Raw genomic sequence first — 23,394 nt, 5'->3', positions numbered from 1 at the left:
CCCCCTCGTCTGTCGGCCTCCTTTCTGCCGGGTTCCTCCCAGAGGTTTCACAGGATCTCAGAGGGCAGGAAGCAGTCCGTGGTGTTAGTCCAGTGTCTTCCCTGCTCTTCCTCCCCACCGTATACCATCTCCTTTTGGTCAGCTTAGGGCTTTAGAGAGATAGAAAGTAGGTTTTTGTTTCACATATACTACTGGGAATCCTTGTCCTCGAGGAAGAGTATCTTTCTTTACAGTCTTATAACTATTATAAGTGTAAGATAACTGTTTATCTTACACTTCAGACACAAAGAAATATATACCTGTGAAATGTTAATACAGTTAATTAGGATTGAACTTAAGTAGTTCAGAAGTTAAGGGTTGAGACAGACATGTTAAAGCTCAGGTTATATTTTCACATAAAGTATCTGCAATTAGAAAATACCAGTTATGTTCCAAATGAGAGTTTTGGCCATGTATGTAATAGGAGACCCCTCTGTCTGAAAGTGCAGGGTTTGGGTGGGTCCTCAAGAGGGATTCTCAAAGCCTGTTTGTCAGTGGAAGCCAGTAGTGTCGATGTCGGTACCTGTTGCTGCTGCTAAGTCGCTTCAGTCGTGTCCGACTCTGTGCGACCCCACAGACGGAAGCTCACCAGGCTCCCCTGTCCCTGGGATTCTCCAGGCAAGAACACTGGAGTGGGTTGCCATTTCCTTCTCCACTGAATGAAAGTGAAAAGTGAAAGTGAAGTCGCTCAGTCGTGTCCGACTCTTAGCGACCCCATGGACTGCAGCCCACCAGGCTCCTCCATCCATGGGATTTTCCAGGCAAGAGTACTGGAGTGGGGTGCCATTGCGTTCTCCTCAGTACCTGTAACTAGTCATTAATCATCCATTCTCACCCCTTGATAAAAATTCTGTGCTTTCCAAGCCAGTGCCGTGGTGTCTGTGGATTAGCCTCTTTACAAAGAAAGGATGAGATGGAAAAGTCCAGTAGTTTTGGTCTTTCCACACCATCACCTAGTGCTAAAGCTGGGAGCTTGCCTGCAGCCACAGTCTTGTGGAGGACCTCCACAAAGAGGCCTCCACGTGGTACTCATTCATGTAGAGAGAGGATGACCGAAGAAGAAGAAGAATCAAAAGAGAACCTTGTGTGGTCACTCAGCTGGGAGGCTGAGACCCAGTCAGCTAGCTAAGGATGCCCCAGCAGAGACTGTTTGCTTACTGCTGAGATTTAATTGTCCTACACCATGGAAGGCAAAGTCTTAATGAGTAATAAAACAATTAGTCTTCAGTGAAGTGGTTTCAGTCTCTTATCAGTGGTACTTACAAAGGGCATAGTAGGGAGAGAGGCAGGAGTGTGTTAGTCGCTCAGTCATTTCCAACTCTTTGCAACCCCACGGACTATAAGCCCATCAGATTCCTCCGTCTCTGGGATTCTCCAGGCAAGAATACTGGAGTGGGTTGCCATTTCCTTCTCCAGGAGATCTTCCCGACCCAGGGATCGAACCCATGGCTCCTGCATTGTGGGCAGATTCTTCACTGTCTGAGCCACCAGGGAGGGGCAGGAGGGAGAATAATAAATACCCTCCCACTGTGTACTCCAGTGGTGGTCCACAGACCAGCGGCGTCAGCATCTCCAGAAAGCCTCCTAGAAATGCACAGTCTCAGGCCTCAGCCCAGCACTTCTGAATTGGAATCTGCCTTTTAACAGACCTCCCACAACTCCTGTGCATGCTGAAATTTGAAAAAGGGTACTAGTGGGTGAAGACAGTACCTGATTCACCATAAGCAGTTTACCTGTCTTAGCCCACTTCGAGGAAAGCTGAACAAATAAGGCATATCCCCCAAAAGTATTAAACACTGAGAATTAAAGTTTAGTTTTGTTTGTCACCGTTGACTAAACAGCAGCGTCCTGTCCAGGGGAGGAAGGGACTCTGTTTACTGCGCAGATGACGTGGCCCGTGGCTTGTATAGCAAGTGAAGAGTTGCTTCCCTGCTCTAGAGTGGGATGATGACAGTTATGTGCTGTGATCTGCCCCTACCCCATTAACCCCAAACCAGAAAATAAAAAGGACACTTTACTTTTTTTGTTGTTTTTAGGATTCATCATGTCCATTTGTTACATCATGTTATCATCTTGGGTTTCTCAGGGAAAAACACTGGGCAGAAAAATGTAGCTTCCTTGAGCATTCCTTTTGGGCTAAACTCAAACTGGCACAGCTGTCCACGGTCAGGGTCGGACTATCTTGGCCTCAGCCTGGTTTCCAGAAGAATGCTTGTGTTTGGTGTTTATCCTGTTGTACATCAACAGATCTTCAGGCGGAAAATCTTTGTGTTAAATAGTCATTAACTCCCATGGCCACGTGTATTCAATGATCTTTCTCCTCACTTAGAGAAGCCTTTTATTTTCAGCACAAAGGAAAAGTGCTAATAATTACCAAGATGACCAGTATCACAGGCACACAAATGTTCCATTTGTTTATAATGTGATGTGCTGACTTTTTTTGTCTGTTTGATCTTTTTCACTGTCTGTGATGATCATATGTTACTTCTTGATAGCTAAAAATCTGCTAAGTTTTCTTTAGAAAAGTAATAATTGAAACCAAATAAAACCACTCTAGAGATTAAAAAAAAATATTAAGATTGCTAAAATCAACCATTAAGGGAGTTAGATTTAATCCCAGGGCATTTTCTTAAAGTCCCATGAAGAATCCATCAGCTTTCTAGAAGCCCTGCTATGCATCACCACTGCACTCCAGTCCAGGCCCCTGTAATCTCTTGCCCAGACTGTTTCAAAAGTCTGATAACTGGCTTTGCTGCTTCCTCCCTTACTGTCGCTTCAGCCCTTTCTCAACACAGCAGCCAGATCATATTTGTCTCTGCCCCAGGCACCTCTCTTGCATTGCAGGGCTCTCCAAATAAAAGCCCAAGACCTTTGGGTACCTAACAAGGTCCCTATGTATCTTGCTGACCCCGCATCCTACTACCGTCTCCCAAGCATGCTCTAGATCAGACAGGCCACACTTCTGTCTCAGGGCCTTTGCACTTGCTGACCCTCCATCTGGAACTGTCCTTCCCAAGATATCTACATGACTCTTCTCTGGACTTCCTTCAGGTCTCTGCTCATATGTCAGTTTCTCAATGAGGCTTTCCTTGTCCACCCTGTTTAAAATTTAATATCCCCCACATGATGTATCCTACTGGAATACCTCATTTTATTGCACTTTGCCTTATTGTGCTTTGCAAATAGAGTCCTTTTACAAGTTGACAGTTTGTGGCAACTCTGCTTTGTCAGATGATAGTTAGCATTTTTTAGCAATAAAGACTTTTAAAATTAAAATATGTGTGTTTTTTAGACATTATGCTGTTGTATACTTAATGGACTATAGTATAGTGTAAGAATAACTTCTGTATGCCCCAGGAAACTAGAAAATGCACGTGACTCGATTTATTGAAGTGATGGTCTGGAACCAGACCTGCAGCGTCTCCAAGGTATGTTGCTAAGTCGCTGTGTTGTGTCCAACTCTTTTGTGACCCCAGGGACTGTAGCCCGCCACGCTCCTCTGTCTGTGGGATTTCCCAGGCAAGAATACTCGAGTGGGTTGCTGTTAACTTCTTCAGGGCTCCAAAGTATATGTGTACTTAAAATGCATTCATTGTTTGTCTCCTCCTCCTAAGCAGTAGGGGTTTAGTCTTGTTCACTGTGTCCTCAGCACCTGGGACCATGCCTGGTTTATTCCAGGTGTGTGCTGTTTGCTGAATGCATGAGTGAAGTTGGCCCTTTCTAGCCCCATGACTAGATGTGAATGTAGAGTCAAGGGCATTGTGGGACTTCTTCCTGTCATTTTTGGTCTCTCTCTCTCTCTCATTACATAAGAGGACTAAAATGTTAGGAGAACATCTTTAAAATGTAAACCACAGCCATGAGCCATATAAAAGATTCTACACAGTGAGTTAGTGAAAAGAAAGTGAAGTCACTCAGTTGTGTGCGACTCTTTGTGACCCCAAGGACTGTAGCCTACCAGGCTCCTCCATCTATAGCATTTTCCAGGCAAGAATACTGGAGTGGGTTGCCATTTCCTCCTCCAGGAGATCTTCCCAACCCAGGGACTGAACCCAGGTCTCCCGCATTGTAGGCAGACGCTTTACCGTCTGAGCCACCAGGGAAGTACACGCAGTGAGTTGGGGAACGGCAATTAGTGGTTGGTTTGTAAGGCGATGGGAGGACGACAGTACACACCAGGTCTCCTGTGTGCAGAGGCAGGCCCCGGGGATCGAGGGGGCGCAGGGTGTCCCTTCGTCAGGGAGCTCCACGCTTGTTGCTGTTGTGGCAACATCCCACAGCAAACTCAAAGCCTTTCACGCCTCCCTCTTCGAGGACCACTGCTTTGGGTGCGTGTGCACGTACATGTGTGTGTATTTGTTTTCCAGTGTTGTCTCATCAAGGGCTTCGTTTGGCCACAGTTTATGTTTTCCTTTTTGTTTATAGTGTTTCTTAGTAATCCACTGCCACAAGTCCTCTCTGCAGAGTTGCTACTCAAGTGTATCTTGAACTTTGTGCTATTTCTCTTTTGGTAACTTAAGATTTATTTTGGCTACGGAGTCTTCAGAAACAGTAATGTTACAGACGTGAGTTCAACAGTGTGCGTCTAATTATTGAACGCCACCCCCGCCTCCCCACCAGGGTCAGAGGGCACACCAGGGGGAATGGAGTCCATTCAGTAAAACCATATGGTCTGCCTGGCAGAATTAACTCTGTTTTGACGATGGATGCAGCAGGTTCTAATGGCCCAAAGCCATCATTCATTCAATAAAATATCTTTTGAGTGTCCACTATTGTGGAACACGCTTAATAAGGTGAACACGGTATTCAGCTTTATGGAGTGTCTTACAGTCTAGTGAGAGAAATAAACATGAATAATCACATAATCTGCAATTATAAACTGTGGTAAGACCCACAAAGGAGACGATCAGAGGCTGTGGGAAAATCAGGGAATTTGTCTTAGTCTGGGGTCGTGTGACATGAGCTTGGATCTGCAGATGGCTAGGCGTGTGTGTGCTTTGTGGGGAAGGTGCAGCTTGTGTGTATTAGTTTCCAGGCAGAGGAAACGAGGCATGCAAATCTCTGAGGTGCTGAGGGGTCTGTGCATTCAAGAGAGTAGGAGTTGAGTGTGGCTGAAGTGTGAGGGTGACAGGGCAGTGTGCACGGAGCAGGCTGGAGGAGTGAGCGGGGCCAGAGCAAGGCTTGAGCGTCTGCTCTCAGGTGCCTCCATTAGACTCAGGCAGAGCATTAAAGGAGTTGAACTGGGGCTGAGCCATGGTCTGTTGTCTATCTTTAAATGTTTACTCTGGACACTTTGTGGACAATGGATTGGAAAGGAGGAAGCGGAAGCTGGGAAAACGGCAAGAAGCATTTCATGTTTGTCCAGGGAAAGGGTGATAGCTGCTTGGACTAGGATGGTGGTAGTGGAGGAGAGAGGAGGACACTTGTCTGGAGAGAGAATACTGGAGCCACTGGCATCTGGATTGCAATTGCTCTGACATGCTCATGCAACAGTCTGCTGTTCATTTGGCTGCTCTTTAACCTGCCTGTGTGGTGTCTCTGCCTGGGATTTCAGGAAGCATCTGTTGACCAAAGAAATGTGAATGCATTGGTCATGCTGGATGGAGCAACTGTCCAGGTGTCTGGCGACATACTTTAAATTGGAAATGAATCCTTAGGTTTCGTGGCTTATATGTTAGTCTCTCGTGAGCTTTGTTTATAGTGAATCAGTATTGATAAAACATGATCATTTCCAGAACCTTAGTGAGATTAGACTTTTGGGAGTCAGCAGGATGAGGGACAGAACCTAGACAGCTGTGAGTTCCCCCAGGTAAATGTCACCTGTTGGAGACTGTCTTAACTGCTGTCTTTCCTAGGCAGCATCCTCTTTTGTAATGAATGCTTTTCCATTATCATTTAAACATTTTTAGGTAAATCTATAATAGCTATATTCACCGATTGTTTCTGTCATTGGTACAGCAATTATTTAATTAACCCAGTGCCGCCACCTAAAAGAGAATTTCAGAGGGAAAGGAGTTTGAAAATACAAATTAAATGTAGAGGGATGTAGAGTCAAGGAGGATCTTAGCCTGCATTGTCTCCCTTTGCATCCATCTTTTTTTTTATGCCATGTTGATTTCTTTTTTAGTATTTTCTTTTCAAATCTCCTATTACCAATACATATAATGATACTGTCTTAATAGTTTTATTTAGGAACTCAGTAGAGTCAGGCAGGTGAAGTAATTCATTGAAGTTTAATGAAGCCCTGTTAGCACTCTCAAGTCCAGAAAATATCAAACAATGATATAAAATACATGCTTCTGTGACTACTCACTAACAATATTTTCCTCATCTTTTGCAGGAGAAAATGGGAAAAACAGAGGTACCTTTAATGGAACAGAATAAACCACTGAACAGGTAACTAAATTATCAGGGGTTGGTACACATTATTTAGAGTTAATATTTGTGACGTCCTTAGGTGGTTACCTGGGCTTCCCTGGTGGCTCATCGGAAAAGAACCCACCTGTAATGCAGGAGACTCGGGTTCAATCCCTGAGTCAGGAAGAACCCTTTGAGTAGAAAATGGCAACCGATTTCAGTATTCTTGCCTGAAGAATTCCATGGACAGAGGAGCCTAGTGGGCTACAGTCCATGGAATCACAGAGTCAGACACGACAGAGCACACATTGTCTCTAGAGGGTTCCCTGGCACACAGTAAATAACTACATAGTGTTTGCTACTATTAAGTTTCTTAAGTGTACCTGAGCCTTAGGGCACTGATGCAATGGACATGAACTTGGGCAAACTCCAGGAGTTGGTGAGGGACAGGGAAGCTTTGTGTGTTGCGGTCCACGGGGTCGCAAAGAGTCAGACTTGGTGACTGAGCAACGACGACGACACACCTGAGCCTAAACAAATAACTCGTACAGCCGAGACTACCCGACAAAACAAGGCCTTTGCCCCTAAAGCAAGTGTGAACATCATTGGTAGGTTCTGACATGGTCTCCGTGTAACCCTTATAGTAGCCTGAAAAAATTACTTTCTTAATCTCTGAGCACTCTTGAGTAGTTGAATCCGCATTCATTTTTGGTTTTGAGCACTCATTCATGATAACCTTGTGTCAGATCAGTTTCAATTTTTTTGAAACAAAACAAACGTCTTTAAAATTCATGAAGAGCTTATCATTTGGGGAGATGGCTTCGTCAAAGCTAGCCACTGACATGGGGTGTGGATAGTTAGTAAAGACAGAGAAGTTGGCATTAGAAACAGAACTCAACATTTTCTGATGATGCCAGTGATTACTTGGAAAAAGAAGTTTCACACTGTTGGCCCTGCCCAGGTACTAACTTGACATCATGAAACTGTCAGTGTTATTGAGAACCTACTGCCACATTCAGCATACATTGATTATGTGCCAAGGACTGTGCTTGGCCTTAGGATGGCAAAGTTGAACACGTCGTCTCTCTGCTCACCCATTCTGTCTCTCTGGACCTGCACTGGTTCCTGCCTTCTTTACCTCGCTGAAGGGAGACCGGGGTCTCCTGGCCAGAGGGATGCTCTGGATCCTCCCTTCCCTCTCACCGTCAGCTCTTCTGTCTCCCCCCGGCTCCTATCCCTCTCTCTTTATTCAGGGTGAGGAGAAGAGCTCTGGGAGGGGCCCCCACAGTCTGGTTTGGTCACATCATACATTTCTCTCGATGGCCTCCTTTCCCTGGACTTGTATTTCTCAGTTTACATGGTTCACTTAAATACTTGTTGTTTTGTGATTTGCCGTGCTCTCACTCTGGATTTGGGGATGTTATCTTTAGAGATTGCTTTTCTGTTGAGAGGTGTCACAGATGGTATTACTAACTCGACAGAGGTGGGCGCTGGTGGTATGCTTGATGTGTCACGGTTCTCAAACCTTTTTATGGGAACCCCTGGGAAGAAATTCATGTCACATCGGGACCCAGTGCACACACTTGTCCATGTGGACGCGTGGTTTCCTGATACACCTTTCGAGTATGTGGGTTGTGATAGAATTTTCCTCTATTTTCCTCTGCTGTGTCTTCCACTGTTCCTTTTTTCTCATTTTAATGTTCCTCATAAGCAGTCCATGGGGTCGCTAAGAGTCGGACACGACTGAGCGACTTCACTTTCACTTTTCACCTGCATGCATCGGAGAAGGAAATGGCAACCCACTCCAGTGTTCTTGCCTGGAGAATCCCAGGGATGGGGGAGCCTGGTGGGCTGCCATCTATGGGGTCACGCAGAGTCAGACACGACTGAAGTGACTTAGCAGCAGCAGCATAAGCTACCAAATGGTTTCATAACCTACTGGTCAGTAGTGCTTTACAAACCTAGAGCAAGCTCGTGCTCTGGCAGGGGCACCTTTTTTCCTGCCTTTTTGTCCTCATTCTGTGGTAATGTGCATATCTGTTTTGTCTCTAAACTCCCACTGCCCCAAAACTTGCCTGAACTTTATGTGCAAAACTCTGTTCTTCGTTTAGAGCTTTGCTTCTGTTTGTTTTCTCACACTCCATCCACTCCTCAACTTTCTTTCTGTTCGAACTTTGGCATTCCTCTCCTGACCAGTAGACAAGAATCTTCTTTTTACCATTTCAAATAAGATAGATATCTATGTGCTGTTTGATCTTGCATAGTAAATACAACTTTTAAAAGTAACACATATATTTTCATTAATTTCATGTTTGTTTAGATCCCCATATTCAATTTCCCAGAAACATAATGATTCTTATGCCTTGGCATGACCCAGGAATCACAGAATTGTACTAACAGTGGTCTCCTATGCCCTGCCGTCTTGGCTGGTGTCCTGGGCTGTGGAGGGACACTTGCTGGCCCAGATACAGTGCTGGGTTGCTTTCCCATCCTCAAGTCCATCAGACTGTCATTTTTAGGATCTTAAATTTTCATAGTGTACAGGAAAGCTTGTAAATATATTGGAATGCATTGAAGTTACCTACTTTAATCACTTAATCTTCTCAAGCATTTTTAGGATTTCTGGCTCAGCGTCTAATAAACTGAAATGCATTCATGCTGTACCACCCAATCAAGGGGCTGATGATTAATGAGGGAAAAAGTTTTCATGGTAAAATGTGATTCCATACCTTCATGTGTTCTTAATGGGACTAGAAAATGATAGTTTAGTAAAGCATCCAACAAGCCCAGATCCATTCAGAACATTTGGAAATGACAATTCACTCTTCCAAGGTAGTTAAGAATTTCATTTTAAATGTTTTCTGCTTGATTTATTAGAGGAGAGATACGTTTCATTCTTGTTTTAAGTCTAGTGTTGGAAAAACAGAAAGCTAAAATCTATTGCTTATCTGTTTGAACCTCTAGTCACGGTATCATATTGATTTCTGAACAATGCTAGCAAAATTCTTATTGATTTCAGAGGCCAGTTTGTTTATAAAGGAATCATAATTATATACATCTAAGATTGCTTAGTATGTACAACAAATTTTAATGGTTATAATGTACAAAATGGTTTTTTTTTTAACCTAAGATCAACCAGTATTCACCTGTCTTTGGGGAATATTTCTAAAGTTTATAGGCAGTGAATGAGACAGAATGTCCCAGTTTTCTGAGTTAAAAAGATCTCATTTGAGTAGTCATAGAAGTTTCTAAATATTTTGTTATAGAAGCCAAACCAAAGTCATTCATTTGCTTCTTCGAGTATGTTCTAATTTCAGTCATTAATGAATCCTTTTCATATAATTATAAATATAGCATATTTGCCAAAACTTAGCCAAATGTTATATTATATTATACTATACTGTATTATATTATAATACTTAGGTATTACAGATTAACTCTGTCCTGTACTTTACAATTATTTTAAATGCCATATAGCATAATTTAGATTGCTTTGTTTTATAGTATCTAGGGTTTGAAAGGAGAAGGCAATGGCACTCCACTCCAGTACTCTTGCCTGGAAAATCCCATGGATGGAGGAGCCTTGTAGGCTGCAGTCCATGGGGTCGCTAAGAGTTAGACACGACTGAGCGACTTCACTTTCACTTTTCACTTTCATGCATTGGAGAAGGAAATGGCAACCCACTCCAGTGTTCTTGCCTGGAGAATCCCAGGGACAGGGGACCCTGGTGGGCTGCCGTCTATGGGGTCACACAGAATTGGACACGACTGAAGCGACTTAGCAGCAGCAGCAGGGTTTGAAAGTACTATAAGAAGAGAATAAAGCAGACTTTGACAGCTAGTAGATGTTAAGGTGTATTTATCAAAATCCTTTGAAAAAAATCCATGATCTAGGATTTCATCTTGATTTCCTCCCTCCCATTCTTTTTTTTACTTTCTAAGGGATTTTAAAATGAATTATAAAGCATAAGGGATTTTAAAATGAATTATAAAGCATTTTTCCATTAAGTAAATAGAGCACACTCAATAGTAAAAATTTCTGATGTTTTCTTCTTAGTCTTGATTAAGGGACACTAACTCCTTCCTGAACATCTGTTCCTCAGATATACTTATTCTTTCTTCTTTTACTCACTAATTTATTTGATTAAATCGTTGTAATATTCTACAGCCATTCCCAGGTGGCACTAATGGTAAAGAACCTACCTGCCAGTGCAGGAGACATCAGAGACACAGGTTCGATTCTTGGTTTGGGAAGATCCCCTGGAGAAGGGCGTGGCAGCCACTCCAGTATTCTTGTCTGGAGAATCCCGTGGACAAAGGAGCCTGGCGGACTACCATCCATAAGGTCCCACAGAGTCAGATAGGACTGAAGTGACTTAGCACTCATGCACATGGTTATTTATATCATTTGGGCTGGGACATAATGCATCATCTCAGCATACGAGAGCATCTCGAAAGGTGCAGGCGATGCAGCAGTACCTTTCTGGCAGTCACATCATATCTCCAGACAGTCGAAGGCCAGTCCTAGGAACATGCCAGAGGGACTGGATGTGATGGTATGTGATCCAGAGCCCTCTCTAAATTGAGGAAAAACAAAAGCGACTATGCAGGGAATGGAAGCGCCTTTCTTGGAAACACTGAGTACGCAGTTCATGTATAAGTAAGCCCTGAGGACAGAGCCTCCCTGCCTTCCCTCATCACTCACCATCATGGCTGAGGTTGCTCCAGTCTTGGTCTTGTGTTTACCCTCACTACGGGCTTGTTTTCATTCCTTTCCTTTCTTTGTCCTCTTGCCTTCTGAAGTACCTGCTACTCGTACCTCCCCAGTGATTTCTTTCAAGTAACCTCATGAGCGACCCTGCCGCTTTGATATGAGTCCTGAGTCTTCCCTCTGCCCCTTCCGTTCCCAGCCCATGAGCTCACAGTGTTGGCACAGCAGAGGCAGGGGCAGATGCTTGGAAAGTAGGGACAGAGAGGGAGAAAGAGAGTGCAAATAAATACTAAGAAACTACTTCACTTGAATACCTACTTTTTGAAAAAATTAAGAAACCGTAAAAAACCTTTAGGGAATTTATTTTATTAACAGTGAATTCTAATATGTTTCCTGTCCTGCTCTTGTTTAGTCCAAGTGCACAAAACATGCCTAGAAGTCAGTAGAAAAACACCAGAGTGTATACACGTTAGGTTAGTCCCTTTAACCAGAAGCTTCGAGAGTTACCAGAGGTGGGAGCTGATCCTTGCCGCCTGCCTGGCTTCATTCATAGGCACTTCGTGTCCCCTGCTGCCCCCATTTCAGAAGGTGAACCACATGTCATAAGACAAGGTAATGCTGGCTTCAGAGACCAGCAGAACTGAAAAGGAGATTCTTGATGGTTGAAGGGGTCAAATTATGGCACAAATCTGAGCAGTATTTGGGAACATAAACTACTGTGAGTTTAATAACATCAAACAAGAACTAAATGTATTTTTAAAAGTATTTCATCCATGTCCAATTTTTCTGGCCATTTTCCTTTATTCATTTTCTGTGAGGGGGAAGCTGAAGTGAAAATAGAAACTATTATTACCCCTATATTAAAGCACTTACCTTGATCATGAAGAACATGAGAAGTCATATCGGGTAGCCAAGCACTTCTTTTAAAAGCGTGAATAAAAGAAAAAGAGATAGTAAACGTTAAGATATGAAATAGTGTATCATGGATTGCTAGTTTTGAACTTCAGTGCTTCACCCACTAAAGCCTAAGTATGTTGTCAAGAAATAAAGTGAAATGCTTGGTTCATTCTAAGTACTTAGGACTTGCAGCTACTATTGTCACATCGAGGATACTCAGGACATTTTAATTGTGTTTCCAATAGTTCAGGATGGGTTTGTTTTGGTCTATCTTATTTTTTGGTGATAGTTTGTATGGCAAAGAAAACAGTGAGGTTGATAGCCTTTACTGAGTATCTCCTATGTGCTAAGCATTGGGTGAAGAGTGTAAGGGGGACGTACCATCAGCATTCCAGTTTTATAGAATGTGCCTGATAACAGAAGGTTCTTGTCAGTTCCCAGCAGAGACCATAGTCTCATCAGAGCCCAAGGCTCCTTGGCCTTAAGTAATGTTGCAACAATATTTCAGGGCTTAAAAAGCTTCTTGTTGTACATTGTTTATTAGCTGTGATAGATAGCCACAAAAGGGAAATGTTCCTTATTAAAAGAGGGGGTTTTCACAGAGTAAAAAAGTAACTCAGATTTTCCTAAGCTTGAAGAATTACTTTCATATTTGATGTTAAAGATTTGTAAGTAAATATTTGTAGTTTGCAATCTACTGTTTAGTCCTCAAGGATAAAACAGTGTAATATAAAAAATTGAAAGTAATATTCCCTTTTTAAACATATATAATCAACATGTTTCATGTATTTCCTGAATATTTGTTATTTTCAGTTGTACATGATGTAACTTGCTATTTCAGTAGGAAATGAACCTCTTAGCAGACACATTCTGAAGGATTTCAGTATTGGGGGTTTGTCACATCAATAACTGAAAGAAAATAAATCCAGTATCTCTGATTGAAGAGGCAAGTAAGTATATATGTATCATCAATTTTCAGCTTACCACTTTAATTGAAGGGAACATTAGCATGGGTATTCAAAAGTTTTCAGCAACCAACACAGCCAGCTTTTTTTTTTATTATAGCAAGGAAATAAAGGCTTAACTTCTCCTTTAAAAAAATTTTTTTTTTTCTTTTCACAGTTACTTATCTTCTGTTTAGTTTTGCTTTGGGCTCTTTGGTTTCTGGAGTGCACAGAGACAGCAGTGGATTTGGAAGTGGCTCGATATATATTTGTTAAATAGAGGAACATCCTTATAATCTAAAATATATTGTAAATATTGTAAAACATTTGAATTAATATTCAATTACATTATGGATTTTATTACATTTCCACTGTAGATTCAAATCCATTTGCCTATTATTCTTAAAACTATAAATGTCCAGGGTAAATCTTAACACTTGAATCTATTTTAACAAGCCCTCCTTTCTCCCATCCCCCACTATTCCTATCTTTTTAAAGGTGAAATTAGTATAGAATGATGATCAAAGACGCTTGAAGGGGAAAATAAGTCACAGAATAATTTAAATTTGACCATCTGAATTTGGAATTGGAAGGAAAGTTAAAGGACGTTTACCTTAACCTTTTCAATCTACAGACGAGGAAACTTGAGTTTCTGAGAGCTGACTGGATTGCATCATGCCACAGAGTTGTTAAAGGGCAGAACTAATATAGATAGACAGCAATTCTTCAACTGAAATTTTTAATGATTTTTTTTCAGCTTTATTGAGATCTAATTGACAAATGATATTATCTTTAAAACATAACATCATCATGATCGATGAATATATACCTTGGGAAAGGATTCCCCTCACTTGAATAATTTTCAAAAATTAATTAATACTAAGCCCTCAGGCTTTTTTTGTCTTTTGTTTTTTGTCTTTTAGCACACTACTTGGAAAGTGTGCATCCTTTAGCAAAAGGTAGTGGAAAGCAAAGCCCACTCACACCAGATGCACTGTTCTTTCCATGCTTCTCGATTAGGGGCAGCCTGATGGGTACAGACAGAAAAGAAAGAGAGAGACCCAGTCCTCACCTCAGTGTCCATGAACGTTCTATGGGATCATTTTTAAACCTGGAACCACTTGCTTTTCTAACAGTAGTTGCTCCCTGAGGAGTTCCATGCCTTTCTCAGCTGCTCGTGGCCCTGTCCAGCCCAGAAAACAACACCCCTAATTCTTATATTCTAGGGAGGCCTCTGGCAGAGCCCCTCCTGTTTAGAATATTACCATCCACACAATTATTTTACTGGTAGGAGAGCAGTTCTGGTGTTGTCCATTAGCTTAGAGTAGTAGTGTACTGGGCTTGCTGAGGTTACAGCTTTACGTTGGACTTCCTTCCCCCAGCCCGTAAATCATTCGGCTTCCCAATTTATTAAAAAATTGAATTCTTAGAACCAAGTACTGTTCTCGTGCTGATGGCACAAATGAATGCTCCCGGTTCCAAGTACCGTTAGTGAGCGGGTAAACAGGGCAGGAAAACGCGCATCATCACCAAAAACCCCGTGTGTAATCCCCTAGTCAGAAGGGCCGTGCTTGTCAAGTGCGGGCCTACCGCTGCTTTATCCAAAAGTGTATCTTTCTTAGAAGCTGATTGACTAGATTAGTATATATTTGAGTCATACGTTAAAAAAAAAAAAACTACAGAAAATGTACCCTGTGACACCCCTGTGAAAAGTATTGATTTTAGACACAATACCTGGTAGAAGTAAATAGTTTAATCTGATCTGGAAAAGAAGTAACCTAAATACACCTAAAAATAACCTAACAATGGAGATATAGTGCTAAATAGTAAAATCATCTTTCTGCCTTCTAGTATTGTCTTGAGAGCAGCATATACAGTTATTATTCAGTTAGAAATTTTATTTTGACAGCATTCTACCTGATACATATTTTTTCAAAAGGGTGGTAAACCATTGGCTTACTTCAAAAAGAAATGTATTTGTTTGGCTGTGCTGGGTCTTCGTTGCAGTGTGTGGGACCTTTAGGTGTGGCATGTGGGATCTAGTGCCCTGACCAGGGGTCAAACCTAGACCCCCAGCATTGGGAGCACGGAGTCTTCGTCACTGGACCACCAGGGAAGTCCTTGCTTTTTGACAGATTTTTGACAGACTCCTTAGGGAACGTGTAGGGAATATAGCAAAGTGTCAAATGTGACAAATGGTGACAAAATGATTGTCACATTACACCTAAGCTTCAGAGTTTGTCTTAGTTATCTGAGCATTTCATTGCATTTTGAGAAAATCTTGAATTATTCTAATAATTTAATCCTCCACATCACAATGTATAGTGCTTCATTATGCATTCATTTTTAAATAATTTATTTTAAGTTTGAAAGATAACTATGTATGTTTTGCCACAAGATGCTCTCCTGAGAAAAGTTCCAAGTCTTGTGGCCAGGTGTAGTTGCCAAAGACTTCAATGTCCTTGGGCTTTTGTTTCAGAATTCGTTTGCACTGGTTATTTCAATTCAGATTAAATAAGAGGAGGAATAGTGCTTCCTTTTCTTTCCAATATGTGGAAACATACAGTATTTGTGCATGTGTGCGTGCGCTCAGTTGTGTCCAGCTCTTTGTGAACCCATGGACTGTAGTACGCCAGGCTCCTCTGTCCATGAGATTCTCCAGGCAGGAATACTTGAGTGGATTGCTGTGCTCTCCTCCAGGGGATCTTCCTGACCCAGGGATTGAACCTGAGTTCCTTGCATCTCCTGCATTGGCAGGCGGGTTCTTTACTCTGGTGCCAGCACTCCCCTGGTACTCAGCATTTAAACAGTCCTGTTTTGAGTTCTTAGGTAGCCAGGAACGGTAACCATGCTAGCAGGAACAAAGTTGATTTTTACTTATTACCTGTGTAGATCCTATCTTTAGGGCTTACTGTATAACCAGAAGACAAGGGTAGGTAGATGGAAGAAAGAGAAATCCTCAGTAGTGGATTGGCCCATAACATCTAATAGACAAGCCAGATGAATTTGGGCCAACCTGTAGTTCTTTCATATTTCTCTGAAACATGATGGTTTGCTTGTCACAGTGTATATTATACGTGCAATTTCGTTGGATCTTACTTGAAACCAGTGAGGGGAGTCACACAAGTGGGTGCAAAGAAAAAGGTACCCCCCCCACAAGCTCTGTATCATTCAGACTGGCTTTGCTTACCACAGCTCAGGACATGGAGGGTGTCAGAAATAACTATTAGAAAAGTTTTAAGTGCCAGCACCTGAGAATGAATTCTTTTTTAACTTCTAAATAAATGAGAGTAAGATCATCACAGAAAAGTAGGGACCCCCTCAGTCACATTCTTACATGTTTTCTTGGGAGGGAAGAAGGATTGAGTTTGAACTGATTTGCTGGGAATTGTGTTTAGAATGCGTCCAGGGTATCAAAGTGTAAAAGGGGTATGCTGCCTCTGGCCTGGATAGTGGTGTGTACTTTACAAGCCAGAGAAATGAGGACAGTCAGCAAAGCCTGGGCAGGAGTGTTCATGGTGTAAGTCCCTCTGGGCTCCACTTTCCCCAGTGCCACAGTCTCTCAGTTATGCATGGTTGTGCTGTTAACTGTTAAGGATACTACACGTTAAAAGTGAGGACTCTGGATCCAGACTTCTTAGGTTCAGATACTGGCTTTGCCGCTTAGGCAACTGACTTAATTTCTCAGATTCTTCATTTGTAAAACAGGGTTAATACTACTATATAACTTCCTGGTTTTATTAAGAGGATCAGATGAGTTAATGGGCTTCCTTGGTGGCTCAGACGGTAAAGAATCCACCTGCCAATGCAGGAGGCCCAGGTTCAATTCCTGGGTTGGGAAAATCTCCTGGAGAAGAAAATGGCAACCACCTCCAGTATTCTTGCCTGGAAAATCCCATGAACAGAGGAGCCTGACTGAGCTACCAGCCATGGGGTTGCAAATAGTTGGACATGACGGAGCAACTAACAGTTTCGAAGTGCCTAGAACACTATCAGCTACACAATAAACAATGAGTATGTATTAGCTGTTATTATGTGACCCTGTTTAATTTTTTAAATAATATGTACCTCCATAACCCTTATGTAGGGAAAATAGACACTTAACTGGATGAATGAGTAAATAATAACTTGCATGGTATCTTTATAATTATTGATTGGTTATATAAAAGCATTTTGGTTTGTGAGTTAGTTTCCAAGATAAAGCTATGGAGGCACCACACTAATTAAATTGCATCCACCCGTGATCCTCCTACCTCATCTCAAACATGATCCTTCATCTTCTTTCTAATAAACCATTTTCTTGCCTGGAACTCATGAAAAGGATTATGTTTTGCGTCAGGAAAAAATACACACAACACACATAAGTGTGAAATAGTACTTTATGAACTAATAGTTGCACTAAGTGCAGTGAGCTCTTGTTTTCTATTTTATTCTCTTGTTTCATTTTTATAAAAGTGTTGCTTGCAATGCATTGAAATTATTTCACAGCCCACTAATGGATTACCCAACAATTTGAAGAACACTGCCTTAGTCCAATTTGACTCTTGTCCAGAACCAAAAGAGGGGATACCTTTGATTATAACCAATATTCCCTTCCTTTGCATTTTCTTTGCTAACTTCCCCTGTTAATGGAGCTGAGATTCACCAGCTTTAAACACACACACACACACACACACACACACACACACACATTGGACAGGGAGGCCTGGCGTGCTGCGATTCATGGGGTCGCAAAGAGTCGGACACAGCTGAGCGACTGAACTGAACCTGTTTAGTAAGGACAGAGTTTGCATCATGTTGTCTTGTAAAAGGACTTTAAGATTTACTGCATTTCAGATTCACTTTTAGCACATTTGTAATATTAAAATGCATAGAGCTCATGTAAGATAGGATCCTATAATCATTTTCAGGAAAGAGTTTAAGATTAGGTATGATAATAGTAACAGACTTCTCAGATTGTGATACCTAACTTCTACTCTGCCCCAGTCCTCCCCAGTTAAATAAGGCATTAAGAATGTCAGGCAGAAAAGTGACTTTATCGATAGAGTGGAGCTCTAGAGAGCTGTTGGCATCCAGAGCTGTCCATAGGCTCCAGTATGTCCCTCTGGACCCAGCACCAGTTCCTGGGCACTGACCGCTTAAAGCTGTTTATGCGCTGTGACCATGAAGTTGAACACACAGCACTACCCACCCCCTGCTGGACCCCAACTCTATTCTCACCAGCTGAGCCACCAGCCAGACCAAATAACCTACTTCTTTGAAAGACAGACAACCCAATTCTGACCATGTTTACCACACAGGGCCTTACCCATGACCAGCTGCATGTTGCCTTTGGTCAGCCCCCAACACCCTGCTCCACACAGCAGCCAAGCTGTCCTGACCCCAGTGCTGGGTCTAATCCAGCACCTTTTCCATCAGCCTAGGTGGAAGTCTGAATATCACATTCCCTTCCTGCCCTGCCCACCCGCCTTTGGCCCTTAGTCTTTGTTAAATCCATACACATTCCTTTATCACATTTCAAGTAAACCTCTTCTAAGACTTTTTTCTTTCTTCCCTCTGACTTTGGAGAGCCCGCAGAGGTGCTAGTCATAGCTGATAAGTCAGGAGTAGGGATATGATCATTATCAAGAGGAAAGAACGTGGTATATTTGAAGGTAGCATACAACGTTAATAGTCAGTGTCACCCACTTTCAGATCTCTTAAGCGTCTTAGTCAATTTCATCCTTTTCTGATTATACCTTCCTTCACACTTGCATAGAGAAAGAAAAAGCATTCTTAGTTTGTTTTATTCCTTAGATAATTGTTGGTTTTGCAACACAGTTCCAGTATACATCTCATTTTCGGATGTGTGTGTGTCGCTCAGTCATCTCCAACTCTTTGTGACCCCATGGACTGTAACCCACCAGGGCTTTGGGGCCTTTTCCCTATTCAAGCTGGTTGGTCCCACATGACTCAGGACAGACCCCTTCACTCTGGCCACTTTCTCACACGTACACTTGAAATATGATGGCTTTGGCTAGTGCAACATACTGTCTTTTTTTAAGACTGGGAAATGGCAGTCAGAAAATGTTTAAAGAGAAAGGGCTAGTACATTTTCCTGATGGTAGAATTTTAGTGGTATTGGATTTTCATGAAGTCGTTTCAAACTGTACTCTTTGCTGTCCTGCTTTTAATATTATACTTTTTAAAATAATGGCTGCCTAACAACTCTTTAAATTCATTCCTCATTTTTAATCTCAGGGTAATACTTTTCTTTTGCTAGAGTTTTTGTATATAGTCTGCAACTTACATTACCGTAGGTAGCAAGCTAAAGGCCACCGTGAGAGTGAAGTAATAATACATCATGACTGGGGTCTCACTCATTGAAAATGCATTATCCTGACACAGTTTTGTATTTAAAATGACCTTGAACTTGCAAATATGCTTATTGTTGCCAGTAGAGAAACCAATAGAGATTATAATTTTTCCATTAAGGTCCACAAAAACCAAATATGCCACAGAATTCCTAAGATCCGTGTAGTCCGCAGCATTTGAAGCAGGACTTGACATCGTTTTTAACAATTTTTATATATACCCCCCTTTGAGAGAGAAAGGCATGCATAGAATAAAATGATAAAGTATACATTTAAAAAATCATCTTAGATCTGAGAAAAGATAAAACAGAGCCCTTGGGGTTTGGCAGAGTTGGCTTCAGTAGCCACCTGGAGGGGTGAGATGAGTCAGCCAGCCCAGATCGGGAGGGCTTGCATCCTGTAGCCCACCACATCAACGAGGATGCTCTGCTTTGATCTGGTGCCTGTAGTGGGCTTTCACCTAAGATTTCATTGTGGGAAGGGCTTCCAAAAGCAACATGCAAGTTTGAGAACTCCTGCCCCGATAGATGCAAATTTTACCTGTGTTAGGCGAAATAGTTGGAATACAACACCAAATACACTAGATCAGCTCATAGTAAAAATTAAAGCTCTAAAGTCAGCTTCCTTACAGCCCTGTCTGTGTTAGAGTGTCAGAGTGTGTAGTCATCCTGAGACACAGTCGGGGAGCACTTGGAAAAGCTTGTTCATAGACATACTGTTTTCTCAGTTGAGCTCCCGGCATCCAGAAAGCTTTCTTAGAAACTCTTTGCATATTGGAGGAACAGGTAAAACCTTTTTTATTCAGTAAAACATAGTTTTCATCCTGCTTGGTGATGTTCAAATAATACTTTTCTGTCCATTATAAAATGATGTCCATTTACAATGATGGTGCCTCTCCCCTCTGCCCAGCACTTTGCACTGAAGTGAATTGACAGGTTAAAATGGAGAACAGGTGATGGAAAAGGATTGAGTTTTCTGAAAGTTCACACAGTCTTTCACTGGATAAAGAAAGAACCAAGAATAAGAAATATGGAAAGATGATACCATTTTAAATGCATCTGACAGTGTTTTCTTCTTTTTAAAAACTCTTTAATGTTTAGCAGATAATGGAGGTGGAGGCGGGCACACAGGGCCAACGTCAAGTCTACCATAGGGAATCCACTGCTGGCCGAGCCCTGCTATTCGACTACCATAAGACATGGACTCCAAGTCTGTGTGTTCATACACTTGTGATGAAGGGCTTCTTCTGTTTGTTTATTTTTGTCTTTGGTAAGACTCCCGTGGCACAGAAAACTGTCTATATAGTTCTTGATGGGGTGCCTGGAACATCATGAGCAGTCAGTTTTTAGCAGTGTGTTTTTCTATTTTCCAGTAGTAGCATCTTTTTAATGTAATGTTGACATTTGGCATCAAGTACTGAGTTTTTCAGCTTCTACAGCTCAAGCTTTTGTCTCTCAGAGAGAGGTGGCAGGGAGGAAAAGCCAGGTGAACCCAGGCAGGCTCTCCTCTCCCTTGGAATTAAAGCCTCAGGAGTGAGGCAGCCTCAGTGTGACTGTTGCCTCTGATTTCAGCAGGAGACAGAGACAAAATAACTGAATGTTAAGGAAGATAGCAGCAGCTGTAATCAACTGTTCCACTGACAGGGGAAAAAACTGATCTCTTCTAATTTTAAAGGATTTAAAAATAACCTGGAATGCTTGTTATCATGCAGATCACTGGGCTGCACCCCATAGACTGAGTCAACCTTAGGTTATCTTGATACACATGGTCCAAGAGCTGCGTGTTGAAAACCCCTAGTTTTAAGAAGATCAGTTACACTATTGCTCCATTATTCTTGGTTTTAATTTCTTGGTTGATCATCAGTGTAGCATGAAGTCTAAATTTCTTTTGAGAATTTTTACCATTCTTCCTTGGTATTTCTGAGCCCGAAACCATGGCTTGGAATTCTTGGCTTAAAAACATGTGTACTGTGCCTGTACTTTTGTATAACTCTTAGGCAGCCACATAACACAAAAACCTTTGGCAGTGGCATGAGATTTACTTGTAAATTGCAGCGTCGACAAAGTTCCTTCTTCATTGACTTTGCCTGATGAGGGAGTCCTTTCTCACTGTGGTTTGTTCTCCTCGTGGTTTCGTAGCGTTAGGGAGAATGCTAGAGAAAAAACGAACTCTGTCTAGTTTTTACTCACTCGGACGTGGTGTGTCTTTCGTCTTTCTGAGATGGGATATGAGAGGCATGCCCCGAAGGTGGCAAATCAGACTTCCACACGCGTTACCTTCGCTTAGCCAATAGCTTACTCAGAACGTGTATATTATGATGTGCAGTTTCATTCATCAAAGGGATTTCGGGCTCCAGCAGCAAACAGCCTTGAGTCGTGGGTGACTTCTGGGCTTTGTTCTTTGCATCGACTCCTCCGTAGTAGCAAGAAAGTGCATCTGGCTGTTAGAAGAATTAATGGGAATCCAGGTAAGGGTTAAATGGAGAAATCATTCCTTTTTTTTTTCCTTTGGGTGGATTTGAGATTTTAGAAAATTTTTTCTAGTCCTTTGTTTGGGAAGAGCTCAGAACTATTTGTCTGAAGTTTTTCCCCTCTGAGTTGCTTTATAGTATTACCTTGTATATCAGCATCCCTTTGATGTGAAATCTACCCTCTTCAAATTGTAGTTTCATTTTCAAATATTAAAGCATAGGATTCCATTTTTCTTTCTGTGCATGAAATTTTTAAAGTAACTATAGTTGCTAAGATATAAATTACACATAGTTCCCTAGTTCAGAACTGAAGGCTCTTTTTTTTTTTTTTTTTAGAAAGTGTGCTTTAACAGTTGGACAGGGAAAATCGGTGTTTGCATATGATTTATGAAACAATGATGTTAAAAATATATCAGACTTTCCCTTATGTCAGAGGTCAAATTTTGAGGTATGCCGCTTAATCTGTTCTGAGGAAGGTGCCCGAAGACCTCTCCCCCTGCCACTCCCTATGTTTTCTCCTGGTGGCAGGAGCTCCTCTTCTCTCCCCAGGCGGGGATTCAGTCTGTGTACATTCAGTGCGGTGGCATTTTTCTTGAAGAAGTGACTAAGACTTGGATGAATTCTCTCTTTGAAAGAGGTGGTAGAATTGCATCAGAAAGGCATTTACAGTAAATGGCTCCCCCCCTCCTTCCTGTAATGACCACATATGAAAGAATGCATTAATTCTTGTTTTGAGGAAATGAGAGTTGTAGAGTTCTATGGAAAACTCCCTTCTCATCATTAATTAACTAGATTTGAATGCTAAAAATCCCAGCGTCAGTATCACTTTGTGCTATCTAAATAAATGTCAGAGAGACAGTTTTTCATTCCACCCTCTATATGGAGAAACAATTATCTTGAATTCAACAAGAGGAATAATGTTGAATATGGCTACAGTTAATGGCATAAGCTTAAACTAATTTCATTTTTCTTAAGTGTGAAGTGTGTTGCTGGTTTTGTTCTTCAGGATTTAATTCTCTGTGGTAGAATATGAAGGCTAGAAGCAAACTCCCATAGGTCATCAGCCTGGGGTTCTTGTGGGGACAGTGCTGCCCCCTAGAGGACATAGTGGGAATTTGGTACCGTGTTTGGTTCTACAATGAAGGGCGTTGAATGGGTGGGGATCAGAGATTTTAAATGTTCCACAGTGGAAAAGACACAAAGAATTAGCTTGTATCCCACATCAGTTTCAGTTCCCCTGTTGGATAATTCATGCAGTGAAAATTAGTTTGTCACTGTCTGAACTTAGACCTAAATCCATTTTATATAAAAATATAAGATAACTTTTGCATACTTTTAATATACACAGGATATACTCATTTTCATTCTGGTGTCCACCTCTACCTCTCCTGTTTTGTTTTCCTGTACTTTTAATAAAGAAAGCTTATGATTTGACTTCTCTTAATCCGAATGTTCTTTATAAGTAAGTGATAATCATCTATTTCATTATATAGCTAATGGGACCTGAAAATTATTTACTTACTGAGATATGTAGTGTTTTTATTATAAATTGCTTTTCTTTTAGATTATCCTTCACATTACATTTAGGGTATTACACTGATGTTTTTAAAATATATATATACT

At 41.6% G+C, this 23,394-nt stretch overlaps 1 long non-coding RNA gene across 27 annotated transcripts in view; it reads left to right on the top strand.

The window, feature by feature from the left end:
• Window positions 1-23,394, top strand: part of LOC133246761 (uncharacterized) — a 240,273-nt gene that overhangs the window by 109,067 nt on the left and 107,812 nt on the right. For 23 of the 27 annotated variants that reach the window (XR_009736162.1, XR_009736158.1, XR_009736153.1 and 20 more), the window contains 2 exons: window positions 3,397-3,467; window positions 6,380-6,435. This is a non-coding gene — a long non-coding RNA (uncharacterized LOC133246761). The remainder of the gene's footprint in view (window positions 1-3,396; window positions 3,468-6,379; window positions 6,436-23,394) is intronic. The other 4 variants (XR_009736136.1, XR_009736151.1, XR_009736143.1 and 1 more) reach the window with 1 other exon arrangement.

This window comes from Bos javanicus, chromosome 4 (assembly GCF_032452875.1).
Source record: "Bos javanicus breed banteng chromosome 4, ARS-OSU_banteng_1.0, whole genome shotgun sequence".
Classification (NCBI taxonomy): domain Eukaryota; kingdom Metazoa; phylum Chordata; class Mammalia; order Artiodactyla; family Bovidae; genus Bos; species Bos javanicus.
This window is presented reverse-complemented; position numbering and strand designations above follow the sequence as displayed.